This window comes from Arachis duranensis, chromosome 4 (genome assembly GCF_000817695.3).
Source record: "Arachis duranensis cultivar V14167 chromosome 4, aradu.V14167.gnm2.J7QH, whole genome shotgun sequence".
In the NCBI taxonomy this organism is placed as follows: Eukaryota; Viridiplantae; Streptophyta; class Magnoliopsida; order Fabales; family Fabaceae; genus Arachis; species Arachis duranensis.
Genome location: NC_029775.3, coordinates 68007431 through 68021195, shown reverse-complemented (window position 1 = coordinate 68021195; position 13765 = coordinate 68007431).

Here is a 13765-nt window from a genome sequence, read left to right as displayed (position 1 = left end):
CTCCGGATCATGACGTTTTTCTGGCGTTTAACTCCAGACAGCAGCATGTACTTGGCGTTCAACGCCAAGTTACGTCGTCAATTTCCGAATGAAGTATGAACTATTATATATTGCTGGAAAGCTCTGGATGTCTACTTTCCAACGCCATTGAGAGCGCGCCAATTGGAGTTCTATAGCTCTAGAAAATCCATTTCGAGTACAGGGAGGTCAGATTCCAACAGCATCAGCAGTCCTTTTGTCAGCCTTTTTCAGAGTTTTGCTCAAGTCCCTCAATTTCAGCCAGAATTTACCTAAAATCATAGAAAAACACACAAACTCATAGTAAAGTCCAGAAATGTGAATTTAACATAAAAACTAATGAAAACATCCCTAAAAGTAGCTTAAACTTACTAAAAACTACCTAAAAACAATGCCAAAAAGCGTATAAATTATCCGCTCATCACTCACTTTTCCCAATAACGTTGGCTTATACCCCTTGGTGAACGTTAATGGGAATCACTTTTTCCATTAACGTTGCTTAGTGCCCCTTTGTTCCTACGTTAGAGTCCATGTTAGTATAACTAACGTGACTCTTAACGTAGGTGTTATCCACCTTCGAGAGCGTTAGTGACACTCACCTTTGTCACTAACACTCGAAATGCCACATTCTCTACATTGGAACTCACGTTAACTAAGTAAACGTGGCTCTTAACGTAGTAGTGATGCCATCTTCCAACGTTAGTGACAAAAGTGAGTGTCACTAACGTTGGCTTTTGTTTTCCTCTTCCACATTAGAGTTCACGTTAACTAAGTTAACGTGACTCTTAACATGGATCATTGACAAGTTCTCCAATGTTAGTGGTGTTCACGTTTTCTCTTAACGTTGGAGTTTCTTTTTCTTCTACGTTAACTACCACGTTAACTTAGTTAACGTGGCAAGTAACGTGAGCTGTGGATGGCTTCACAGGCGTTATTGGTGATCACTTTTCTCATTAACGTTGCAAGCTTTACCATTCCACGTTAGTGTTCACGTTAACTAGGTTAACGTGAATACTAATGTGGTTCTTCCTTGCTTTCTTTTCCCTGAAAACAAGCAATTAAAGTGCATCAATGTTCTAGCCAAAGTTATGAGATTATGCATCATCAATTTATCATGCAATTCTAGCAAAATACTCATGAAATTATGCAAAGTTCACAAAAGTTGCTTGAATCAAGGTGTAAGTCTAATTTCATCCAAAACTTGCCTTATTCACTAAGAAAATGCATGAAACTACCCTAAAACGGTAAAGAAAAGGTCAGTGAAACTGGCCTAGATGCCCTGACATCAGTATTTAATGGAGCCATCAGCAAGTTGGTGACATATCCGGGTTGGTTTGACTTCTTCAGTCAAACCAAGCTTTCTAATAGTAGATATAGGTATTAGGCTGATACTTGCCCCAAGATCACATAGAGCTTGCTTGGTACAAGTACCCTCTAATGTGCATGGTATCCTAAAGCTTCCGGGATCTTTAAGCTTTTCTGGTAAGCTTTTCAGAATGACTGCACTGCATTCTTCAGTGAGGTAAACTTTTTCAGTTTCTCTCCAATCCTTCTTATGACTTAAGATCTCTTTCATGAACTTAGCATAAGAAGGTATTTGCTCAAGTGCCTTTGCAAACAGAATCTTGATTTCAAGAGTCCTGAGATAGTCTGCAAAGAGGACAAATTGCTTATCCTGTTCCGCTTGGCGGAGTTTCTGAGGATAAGGCATTTTCGCTTTGTATTCCTCAACCTTAGTTCCTGTAGGTTTATTGCCTACAAACGTGGGTTGAGAAGCCTTTTTAGAGGGGTTGCTATCAGCACTTGTATGTGTGTGATCCCCCACTGGCATTTGAATGCTAGGGGTGGAAGTTGGAGTGGCATTAAACGCCAACTCCTTACCTGTTTCTGGCGTCTAAATGCCAGAACTAAGCTTCCTTTGGGCGTTAAACGCCAACTCCTTTCCCGTTTCTGGTGTTTGAACGCCAAAACTGAGCATGGGTTGGGCGTCTAACGCCAATTCTCCACCCCTTTCTGGCGTTTGAGCGCCAGAGGGATTTTGGGTAGCAGTTTGTTCATTTCTTGGCTTCCTGCTGCCTTGAAGTGAGGTATTTAATGTCTTTCCACTTCTTAATTGAACTGCTTGGCATTTTTCTGTTATTTATTTTGATAAATGTTGTTCTACTTACTTCAACTGCACTTCCATATTAATATTAGCCAGTCTTGTGTCTTGCAATATCTCCTTGAATTTGGCTAGCTATTTTGTTAGAAAATCTAATTACTGATTGAATTCAGTAACTTGTTCTGCAGGACTAAGTTCAGCAGTTACTGTTTTAGCCTCTTCTTTCATGGAAGGTTCACTACTTAGGTACAGATGTTGATTTCTGGCAACTGTATCAATGAGCTCTTGAGCTTATTCAATTATCTTTGTCATGTATATAGATCCACCAGCTGAGTGGTCCAAAGACATCTAAGCTTTCTCTGTAAGCCCATAATAGAAGATGTCTAACTGCACCCACTCTGAAAACATTTCAGAGGGGCATTTTCTTAGCATCTCTCTGTATCTCTCCAAAGAATCATAAAGAGATTCATTATCTCCTTGTTTAAAGCCTTGGATGTTTAGCCTTAGCTGTGTCATCTGTTTTGGAAGGAAGTATTGATTTAGGAATTTTTCTGACAACTATTTCCTTGTTTAAAGCCTTATGCTAGCCTTAGGTTAGTTATTTAACCACCTCTTAGCTTGGTCTTTTACAGCAAATGGAAACAGTAATAATCTGTAGACATCCTGATCTACTTCTTTATCATGTACTATGTCAGCAATTTGTAAAAATTGTGCCAAAAACTCTGTAGGTTCTTCCTGTGGAAGACCGGAATACTGGCAACTTTGCTGCACCATAATAATGAGCTGAGGATTCAACTCAAAAATACTAACTCCGATGGAGGGTAAAATTAAAAAAAAAATATATTTTAAAAAATTTTGAAAAAGTGAGGAGAGAGAAAGTGGTTAGGATATTTTTGAAAAAGATATGATTTTTAAAAAATTTTAAAAGGATAAGATTTGAAAATTTTTGAAATTGAAATCTGAATTTTTATGAAAAGTTTCGAAAAAATTGTTTAAAAATAGTTTAAAAAATAGTTTTTTTTATTTTTGAATTTTATTATGAAAGAGAAAAACACACAAAAGACACAAGACTTAAAATTTTTAAATCCAATGCTCTTTGTTTTCAAAAATTTTGGAGGAAAAACACCAAGGCACACCAAACTTAAAAATTTTAAGATCAAAACACAAAGAAGACTCAAGAACACCTTGAAGACTCACAAGAACACCAAGAACAAAAGAAAGAACACGAAACTTATAATTTTTAGAAAACCAAATTAAAATTTTTGAAAACTAAAGAAAATTAACAAGGGAACACCAAACTTAAAGTTTGGCACAAGATTTAATCAAAGAAAAATTATTTTTAAAAAGATTTTAAAAAGGAAAACTCAAAGGGGCAACTATTCCCAAGAAAATAGACACATTTAACAAATGCAAGGATTGAACAGATAAAAACTAACTTTTTTTATGACAAAACACAAAGGACACCAAACTTAAAACATGCAACTAGACTCAATGAAAAACTAACAATTAATAAAGAAAAATAATATTTTTGAAGAAAAATTTATTAAAAAGAATAATAAAAGATGCAATTCTAGTGACTCTAAACCAAAAAGACAAATTTTTCCTAATCTAAGCAACAAGATTCATCGTCAGTTGTTCAAACTCAAACAATCCCCAGCAACGGTGCCAAAAACTTGGTGCATAAAAATTACACTCACACTATGTAATTCCGCAAAACTAACCAGCAAGTGCACTGGGTCGTCCAAGTAATACCTTACGTGAGTAAGGGTCGATCCCACGGAGATTGTTGGCTTGAAGCAAGCTATGATTATCTTATTATTCTTAGTCAGAATACCAATAGGGTTCTTTAGTTTCAATTGTAAAAAGTAATAGAGCATTAAATTAGTAATTGTACGCAGTAATGGAGAATGTGTTGGAGTTTTGGAGATTCTTTGTCTTTTGAATCTTTGCTTTCCTACTGTCATCTTCTTCACGCACGCAAGGTTTTTCTATGGCAAGCTGTGTGTTAGTGGATCACCGTTATCAATGACTACCATCTGTCCTCTCAGTGAAAATTGTTCAGGTGTGCTGTCACCCCACGGCTAATCATCTGTCGGTTCTCACTCATGCTGGAATAGGATCCATTGATCCTTTTGCGTCTGTCACTACGCCCAACACTCGCGAGTTTGAAGCTCGTCACAGTCATCCAATCCCTGAATCCTACTCGGAATACCATAGACAAGGTTTAGACTTTCCGAATTCTCAAGGATGCTGCCAATGGATTCTAGCTTATACCACGAAGACTCTGATTAAGGAATCCAAGAGATACTCATTCAATCTAATGTAGAACGGAGGTGGTTGTCAGGCACGCATTCATAGGTTGAGAATGGTGATGAGTGTCACGGATCATCACCTTCTTCATATTGAAGTGCAAATGAATATCTTAGATAGAAACAAGCGTGTTTGAATAGAAAACAGAAATAACTGCATTAATTCATCGAGACGCTATAGAGCTCCTCACCCTCAACAATGGAGTTTAGAGACTCATGCCATCAAAAAGTACAAAGTTCGGATCTAAAATGTCATGAGATACAAAATAAGTCTCTAAAAGTTGTTTAAATACTAAACTAGTAACCTAGGTTTATAGGAAATGAGTAAACTAAGATGGATAATGCAAAAATCCACTTCTAGGGCCCTTGGTGTGTGCTGGGGCTGAGACTTGAGCTTCTCATGTGCCTGGGCTGTTTCTGGAGTTAAACATCAGGTTGTAACCTGTTTCTGGCATTTAACTCCAACTTGCAACCTGTTTCTGGCGTTCAACGCCAGAATGCAACATGGAACTGGTGTTAAATGCCAGTTTATGTCGTTTATCTTCGAAAAAAGTATAAACTATTATATATTGCCGGAAAGCCCTAGATGTCTACTTTCTAACACAATTAAGAGTGTGCCAATTGGACTCCAATAGCTCCAAAAATCCATTCCGAGTGCAGAGAGGTCAGAATATAACAGCATCAGCAGTCCTTTTTCAGCCTGAATCAGATTTTTGCTCAGCTCCCTCAATATCAGCCAGAAAATACCTGAAATCACAGAAAAATACACAAACTTATAGTAAAGTCTAGAAATATGAATTTTGCCTAAAAACAAATAAAAATATACTAAAAACTAACTAAAACATACTAAAATCTACATGAAATTACCCCCAAAAAGCGTATAAAATATCCGCTCATCAGTGAGTATTTAAGAGTACATTATAGCCTAGAAACTAGAAAGAATATGAACCTAAGTTGTCATGCATGAAACTCCATGAACCAAGGTTTAAATTCTCTCAATAAGGACTTATATCTCTTTGTATTCTCATTCATTTTTCTTATGTTCTATCACTTGCTTGAGGGCAAGCAAGATTTAAGTTTGGTGTTGTGATGCCAGGGCATCTTGGCTAGTTTCACAAGCCATTTCGAGTATGTTTTAGGTTAGTTTCATGTATTTTCTTAGGCAAAAAGCAAGTATTTGGTTGAGTATGCATTCATATCTTGATTCAATCAAACATTATGAATTCTAAATATTTTCATGATAATAATGCAAGGATTGAATGATATAATGAATGATGCATTATCTTATGATTAGAGCAAGACTTTGATGCAATTTGTTTGATTAATTTCAAGTAAAAAGAAGCAGCAAAGAGCCACGTTATGCCACTAACGTGGGCAAAAGGAGAATAAGCCATGTTAGTGGCTGAGTTAATGCCACTAACGTGGGAGAAGGGGGTAGCTTGGGATGTTAATGGTGAAGTTAACACCATTAACGTGAGCGAAAAGAAGAAAGAGACACAGTAATGGCCACGTTAATGCCACTAACGTGATCCATTAACGTAGAAAAAGGAGGCAGCTGGGATGTTAATGGTGAAATTAACACCATTAACATTATCGAAGAGCAAGGAAGGCCATGTTAGTGGCCACGTTAATGCCACTAACGTGGACATTAACGTGGAAAAAGTGGAGCTTGGGATGTTAATGGTGAAGTTAACACCATTAACGGGATCGAAGGGCAAGATAGGCCACGTTAGTGGCCACGTTAATGCCACTAATGTGGGTATTAACGTAGGCTTAAGCCAAGTTAGTGCCACTAACGGCTGGGTTAACGTGATTCTAAGAGACTATGGGACGTTAGTGACCACGTTCGTGTCATAACGTCTTCGAGACAGGAATTTGTACATCACGTTACTCACACTAACGACCTAACTAACATGACTACTGCCTAACTTAAACTCCTTCATCAAGCTGAGCAAAGCCCAATGAGTTTATTAACTGCTTCAACTAAGGCCAAGGGCTCACCTCTAGAGACTTGCAGACTCAACTGAGGATTAGAGAAGTAGTATATATAGGGGTAGTTTTAAACTAGAAAAGGGATTGGGACCTGGGGGATCTAGGATTGTAAACACCAAACACCCACATTTACTTTTCTCTATACTCAGTTTACTTTCTAATGCAATTTACATTTCCATTCTCCATTATGAGAGCCATGATCAACTAAACTCCACTTTATTGGGGTTAGGGAGCTCTGTTGTAATTCAATGGATCAATCATAGTTCTTGTTATTCTTCTTCTTTTCATTCTCTTTGATTTGCTTGAAAGCTTTTGATCTTCATCCAATTGAGCAATTATCTCGAAAGAGAAATTATTCATACTTGGATTTCCTCGGAGCCTTGGAAGAGGAATGAGAAAATCATGCTAGAAATGCTTTCTCATGTTGGACTAGATTGGGGTTTGGACGGATATAGTGACATATAATCCTCCCGATGCTTTTATCTAGAAAACATGTGGTATAATCAGTTATCGCACTTTTTCTCTTCCCATGAGCAATTAGATCAAGAAATTGGGCAATTGTTCGAGCTTAGAGAGATTGAATTGCCAAGGAATTGGGATTCAATCACCTAACATTGCCAAGAGATCAATGAGTTGCATGGATTGAGGAAGAGATGAGAATCAACTTGATTCGGAGAATGCTACACATCCTAAACCCAATGAGCTTTCCTACTCTTATCTTCCCATTCTGTATATTCTGTTATTTACTTTGATGTTCGTCATCTCCATTCCCATTTACTTTTCTGCCATTTACTTTTCTGTAATTAACTTTCTACAATTTACATTTAGCTATTTACTTTCCCGTCATTTACATTTCTTGCACTTTATGTTTCCCGCCAATTAAATTATGTAATTCTCAACTCAATTCTGTTTAGTTCAACTAGAACATTCTTCTTATTAAAGTTGCTCAACCAATCAATCCCTGTGGGATTCGACCTCACTCTACTGTGAGTTTTTACTTGACAACAAATTCGGTATACTTGCCAAAGGGAGTTTGTTGAGAGATAGATTTCCCGTTATCAAGTGGTGCAGAAGGAAGTCACTAAGCTCTGGGAGGCTGGGATTATTTATCCTATCGCTGACAGTCCCTGGGTGAGCCCTGTCCAAGTTGTTCCCAAAAAGGGAGGCATGACAGTGGTTCATAACGAATAGAATGAACTGATCCCTACAAGGATAGTTACAGGATGGTGTATGTGTATTGACTATAAAAGGCTCAATAACGCCACCAGGAAGGATCATTTTCCTTTACTATTTATTGATCAAATACTAGAGAGACTAACAGGGCATGCCTTTTATTGCTTCCTGGATGAATATTCCGGGTACAATCAAATAGCAGTGGATCTACAGGATCAAGAGAAGACAGCATTCACCTGTCCATATGGCATGTTTGCCTATATGCGAATACCATTTGGCTTGTGCAATGCACCTGCAACCTTTCAGAGATGTATGCTATCCATCTTCTCTGATATGATAGAAAAGTTCCTTGAAGTATTCCTGGATGACTTCTCTGTCTTTGGAGACTCATTTGACTCCTACCTTGATCATTTGGCCCTACTTTTAAAAAGATGCCAAGAGACAAACCTGGTTCTAAACTGGGAAAAATGCCACTTCATGGTGACTGAAGGCATTGTTCTTGGGCACCGAATTTCAAACAAGGGGATAGAAGTGGATCAAGCTAAGGTGGAGGTGATTGAACGATTGCCACCACCTACTGATACCTAGGCAATCAGAAGTTTCCTAGGACATGCAGGATTTTACAGGAGGTTCATAAAGAATTTTTCAAAAATTGCAAAGCCTCTGTGTAACCTCTTGGCCACTGACGTTCCATTTGTCTTTGATCAAGAATGTCTGTATACCTTTTAGACCTTGAAAGCCAAGCTTGTCACTGAACCTGTCATCTCTGCACCCAACTGGGACTTACCATTTGAACTGATGTATGATGCCAGTGACCATGCCATTGGCGCAGTTTTGGGGCAGAGACATGACAAGCTTCTGCACGTCATTTATTATGCCAGTCGTGTTCTAAATAATGCACAGAAGAAATATACCACCACAGAAAAGGAACTACTTGCAGTGGTTTATGCTATTGACAAGTTTAGATCCTATTTAGTAGGATCTAAGGTCATTATCTACACTGACCACGTTGCTCTGAGCTATCTACTCACTAAGCAGGATTCTAAGCCCAGGCGCATAAGATGGGTATTGCTCCTACAAGAGTTTGATATAGAAATTAGAGACAGAAAGGGTACAGAAAATCAAGTGGCTGACAACTTTTCTCGAATTGAACCAGTGGCAACAACTTCTCTTCCTTCCACTGACATATCTGAAAGTTTTCCAAATGAGCAACTCTATGCCATCCGGACAACACCCTGGTTTGCAGACATTGCAAATTACATGGCTATAAGATTCATTCAAAAAGAGTACAACAGGCAGCAAGCCCGAAAACTCACGCATGATGCAAAGTACTACTTGGAGGATGAACCATATCTCTTTAAAATATGCTCGGATGGAATAATCTGACGCTGCATTTTTGAAGAAGAGGCACAGAGGATCTTATGGTATTACCATGGCTCAGACTATGTAGGACACTTTGGAGGTGAGCGGACAGCCACCAAGGTTCTCCAAAGTGGCTTCTACTGGCCCACACTCTTTAAGGACTTTAGAGAGTTTGCCCGTAACTGTGACAGTTGCCAAAGGGCTGGCAATCTCCCTCATGGTCATGACATGCCTTAGCAAGGGATCCTAGAAATTGAGTTGTTTGATGTATGGGGTATAGATTTCATAGGACCCTTCCCACCTTCATACTCAAAGACCTACATCCTTGTAGTGGTAGACTACGTGTCTAAATGGGTTGAAGCAATAGCATCACCCACTAATGATACTAGAGTAGTAATGAAGTTCCTCCAAAAGAACATCTTCATCAGATTTAGTGTCCCCCAGACACCGATTAGTGATGGAGGTACTCATTTCTGCAACAGACAACTTGATTATGTCTTAAGCCGTTACCAAGTTCGCCATAAAATGGCAACTTCATATCATCCCCAAACAAATGGGCAAGCCGAAGTCTCAAATAAATAACTAAAGTGAATCCTAGAGAGGACAGTAAGCATCTATAGAAAGGATTGGGCTAGAAAGCTTGATGATGCTTTGTGGGCATACAGAACAGCTTTCAAAACCCCATTGGAACCTCACCATATCAGCTGGTATATGGGAAATCCTGTCTTTTACCAGTGGAACTAGAACACATGGCCTATTGGACAACTAGATTCCTCAACCTAGATACTAAAGCAGCTGGAGAAAAATGACTACTCCAACTAAATGAGTTGGATGAATTCCGACTAGCTGCATTTGAAAATGCAAAGATCTATAAAAAAAAGCAAAAAGGTGGCATGATAGGAAGATATCTTTCAGTGTCTTTGAACCAGGACAAAAGGTCCTACTCTTCAACTCAAGACTCAAATTATTCCCTGGAAAACTCAAATCCCACTGGAAGAGACTGTATGTAATTACTAGTGTATCACCTTACGGGCAAATAGAACTTCAAGGTAAAGATCCCAACAACAGGTTCACTGTCAATGGAAAGAGGGTCAAGCATTACCTTGAAGGAGATATTGAGCCAGGAGGCTCAACGCTGCTACTAAGTTAAGTACAGTGAAGTTCAGCTAAAGACATTAAAGAAGCGCTTGTTGAGAGGCAACCCAATGATTAATAGTCTAGTACTCTCTATTTTTCAAATTATTTCTATTTTAATTAGTTTTCTTTATAGTTAGCTCATAATTAACTTGTTTTTAATGATAGTGATCATGGACAGTGTTTAAACAGAGATAGAATGATGCAGAACAGAAAATAGAGCACCCTTGAGGAAGCATCTCTATGGCATTAAATGCCAGAAAAGGGTGAAAATTGGGCGTTTAACGCCCATGAAGGCAGACAGCCTGGCGTTGAACGCCATCCAGGGAGCCTGGCTGGGTGTTCAACGCCCAAGAGAGGAAACAGGGCCAGCGCTAAACGCCAGCCAGGAGAGCATGGCTATGCATTCAACGCCCCATATGGGCAGGTAACCTGGCGTTGAACGCCAAAATGGGTGCCATTCTGGGCGTTCAACACCCAGCAAGTAGGGACAGCAGCATTAAATGCTAGAATGCAACTATTCTAGGCGTTTAACGCCATCAAGACAAGCAAGGGAGGTAATTTCCAAAACCTTATCTTTTCTTCATTCAACCTATCATTTTAAATTTCAATTTTGAAATTCCATGATTTTTAAATCAAATCTTTTTCAAATATTTCAAATTCAAATTGATTTCAAATTTAAAACATTTTCAAATCTTTTCAAATCTTTTTCAAACCTCGTATCTTTTTCAACTAGTTTTCAAATTCTTTCAAATCTTTTCTTATCTTTAGTCATTCTTGTTCATATCTTTTGTTAAACTTTAAAATCTTTTCCATACTTCTTATCTTATCTTTTATATATTTTTTTATCTTTTTCATATCTTTTTCTTATCTTTCAAGTTTAACAACTTATCTTTTTCTATCTTTTTCAAAACTTCTTTATCTTTTTTTTAAGATTGAATTCGAAAATCCCTCCCCCTCCCTATATATATCTATGCTCCCCTCTCACTTATTCACCACCTCTCCATTTGATTCTCCCTTCTTTCACTTTCTTCTTCTTCTTTTCTTATCTTTTGCTCGAGGACGAGCAAACCTTTTAAGTTTGGTGTGGAAGGAGCCCTTTTCTCTCTTTGAGATTCGAATCCCATGGCTCCAAGAAGTGGCAAGACCGCTCCAAGAAACAAGAAGGAAGATGACCCAACAATTGTTTTCAAACCTGTTAGATTCTACACCAAGCAACATGGAGAACATTATCACAGAATAATAAGTAAGAGGCCAGTGATCCCTGAGGTCAGATTCGAATTAGGAGAAGATGAATACTTGGAGATTCAAGAGCAAATTCAAAAGAGAGGCTGGGAGATTCTAGCCAATCTTGAGATCACTGTTGGATTTAACATGATCCATGAATTCTATGCGAATCTGTAGATGACAGATAAGCAAAAGAAAGATGGAACAACATTCCATACTTTTCACACTATGGTCAGGGAGAAGATCATCTATTTTCATCTGGATAGGGTGAGGGAGATCTTTAAATTACCCTTACAAAGGGATGACCCTGCCTACGATAAAAGGGTGGTAGCCAACCCAAAGCTGGATCAAGTCCTAGAGGATATTTGCCTGCTTAAAACTCAATGGATTGAGGATGCAAAAGATAAGCCAAACTAGTTGAAAAGAATGAACCTCAAGCCAATTACTAGAGGATGGCTAGACTTCATATGTCGTTCTATACTCCCTACTAGCAACCGCTCTGAAGTCACTATTCAGAAAGTTGTAATGATTCACCGCATCATGATGGGGAATGAGGTAGAAGTTCACCAAATAATCCCCGTGAGATGTACAAATTGGCGAACAGGATGTCTACTCATGCCATGCTGGCCTATCCAAACCTTATCTTTCGCCTATGCCAAGAGGCTAAAGTCCTGGCTTCACGTGGATACATTTATTCCTGTGGAAAGCCCAATTACTAAGCAAGTGATGGAAAGCTCCAAGGTACCAGAGGATCTTTCTAAAAGGAAGGCACCTGAGCCTCCCCAAGAGATCCCTCCAATTGAATACTGGGATCAGTTGAAAGCATCTGTGATGCAACTGCAAACCACCTTGGATCAATTAAGAGAGGAGCAGAAAGATCAGACTAGCATGATTTGCAAACTGGTCAAGGAGCAAGAGAAGCAAGGGTGCGAGATATAGGAGTTAAAGCGCTAGAAGCTCTCCCTTGAAGAGCCCAGCGCCCCTCAAGCCTGAGGTTGTTGAGTTTCAAGCCCTGTGACTATTCCAATTCCTATTTTTCATATTTATGTTATTCTAATTCCTGTCTTCCATATTTAGGTTTACATGATCACTAGTAATATTTAAGTCTTTATTTTTATTATTTTCTTTTAATTTAAGAATTGCATAAGCATTAGTAGTAATTAATCTTTATTTTTCAATTAGCTATAAAATATTCCTCTTATCATCATTAAACATGAATAAAATAGTGAATTTTTTAGAAGAATTAAAGATACATGAATTTTGAGTTTACCTTAAGACTAGTCAATTATTTTGATGTGGTGGCATTGCTTTTGTTTTCTGAATGTATGAATGAACAGTGCATAATTGAAGTTGGAATTAAGAATGTTGCCTCTTGAAAGAATGATAAAAAAGGAGAAGTATTATTGGTATTATGAAAAAACCAAAAATTGATTCTTGAAGTAAGAAAAAGAAGCAAAAAAGTAAGATGTAATAAAAAAATTATTGCATGCAAAAAAAAAGAAATAAAAAGCAGAAAAATCCAATAGCTCATTAAACCAAAAGGCAAGAGCAAAAAGCCAATAACCCTGTAAACTAAAACACAAGGGTAAAAGGATCCAAAGCTTTGAGCATCAATGGTTAGGAAGGCGTAAAAGAAACAAAATCTTGACCTAAGCACTTCAAATTAAAAGTATCCCTAACTATATGCTTGTGGTGTGAAGGTGTCAAGTAAAAAGCTTGAGACTCGGCACTTAAAGTTGTGGTCCAAAGCAAACAGAGTGTGCTTAAGAACTCTGGACACCTCTATCTGGGGATTCTAGCAAAGCTAAATCACAATCCGAAAGGGTTCACCCATTTAAGTGTCTGTGGCTTTATGTATCCAGTGGTAATATTGGAAAACAAAGTGCTTAGGCCACGGCCAAGACTCTAAAAAGATGTGTTCAAGAATAAAAAAAATTGAACTAGGAGAGTCAATATTATCATATGGATTCCATGTTCCTAAAGAGACCAACACTTCTGAGTTTCAATGGATAGTGAGATGCCAAAACAATTTAGAAGCAAAAAGCTACTAAATCCCGTTCATCTAATAGAAACAGAGCTTCTTTGAAAACTCTGAGGTTTATTGTATCTTACTTTTCTTTTTATCCCACTTTGTTTTTGGTTGCTTGGGTACAAGCAACAGTTTAAGTTTGGTGTTCTGATATGCGGATATTTTATACGCTTTTTGGAATCATTTTCATATAGTTTTTAGTATGTTTTATTTAAGTTTTATTGAGTTTTCATAGGTTTTAGTGCAAAATTCAGATTTTTGGATTCTACTTTGAGTTTGTGTATTTTTATCCAATTTCAGGTATTTTCTGGCTGAAATTGAGGAGCTAGAGCAAAAGTCTAATTCAGAGACAGAGAAAGCACTGCAGATGCTGTTCGGATATGACCTCCTTGCATTCAAAAGAGCTTTTCTAAAGCTACA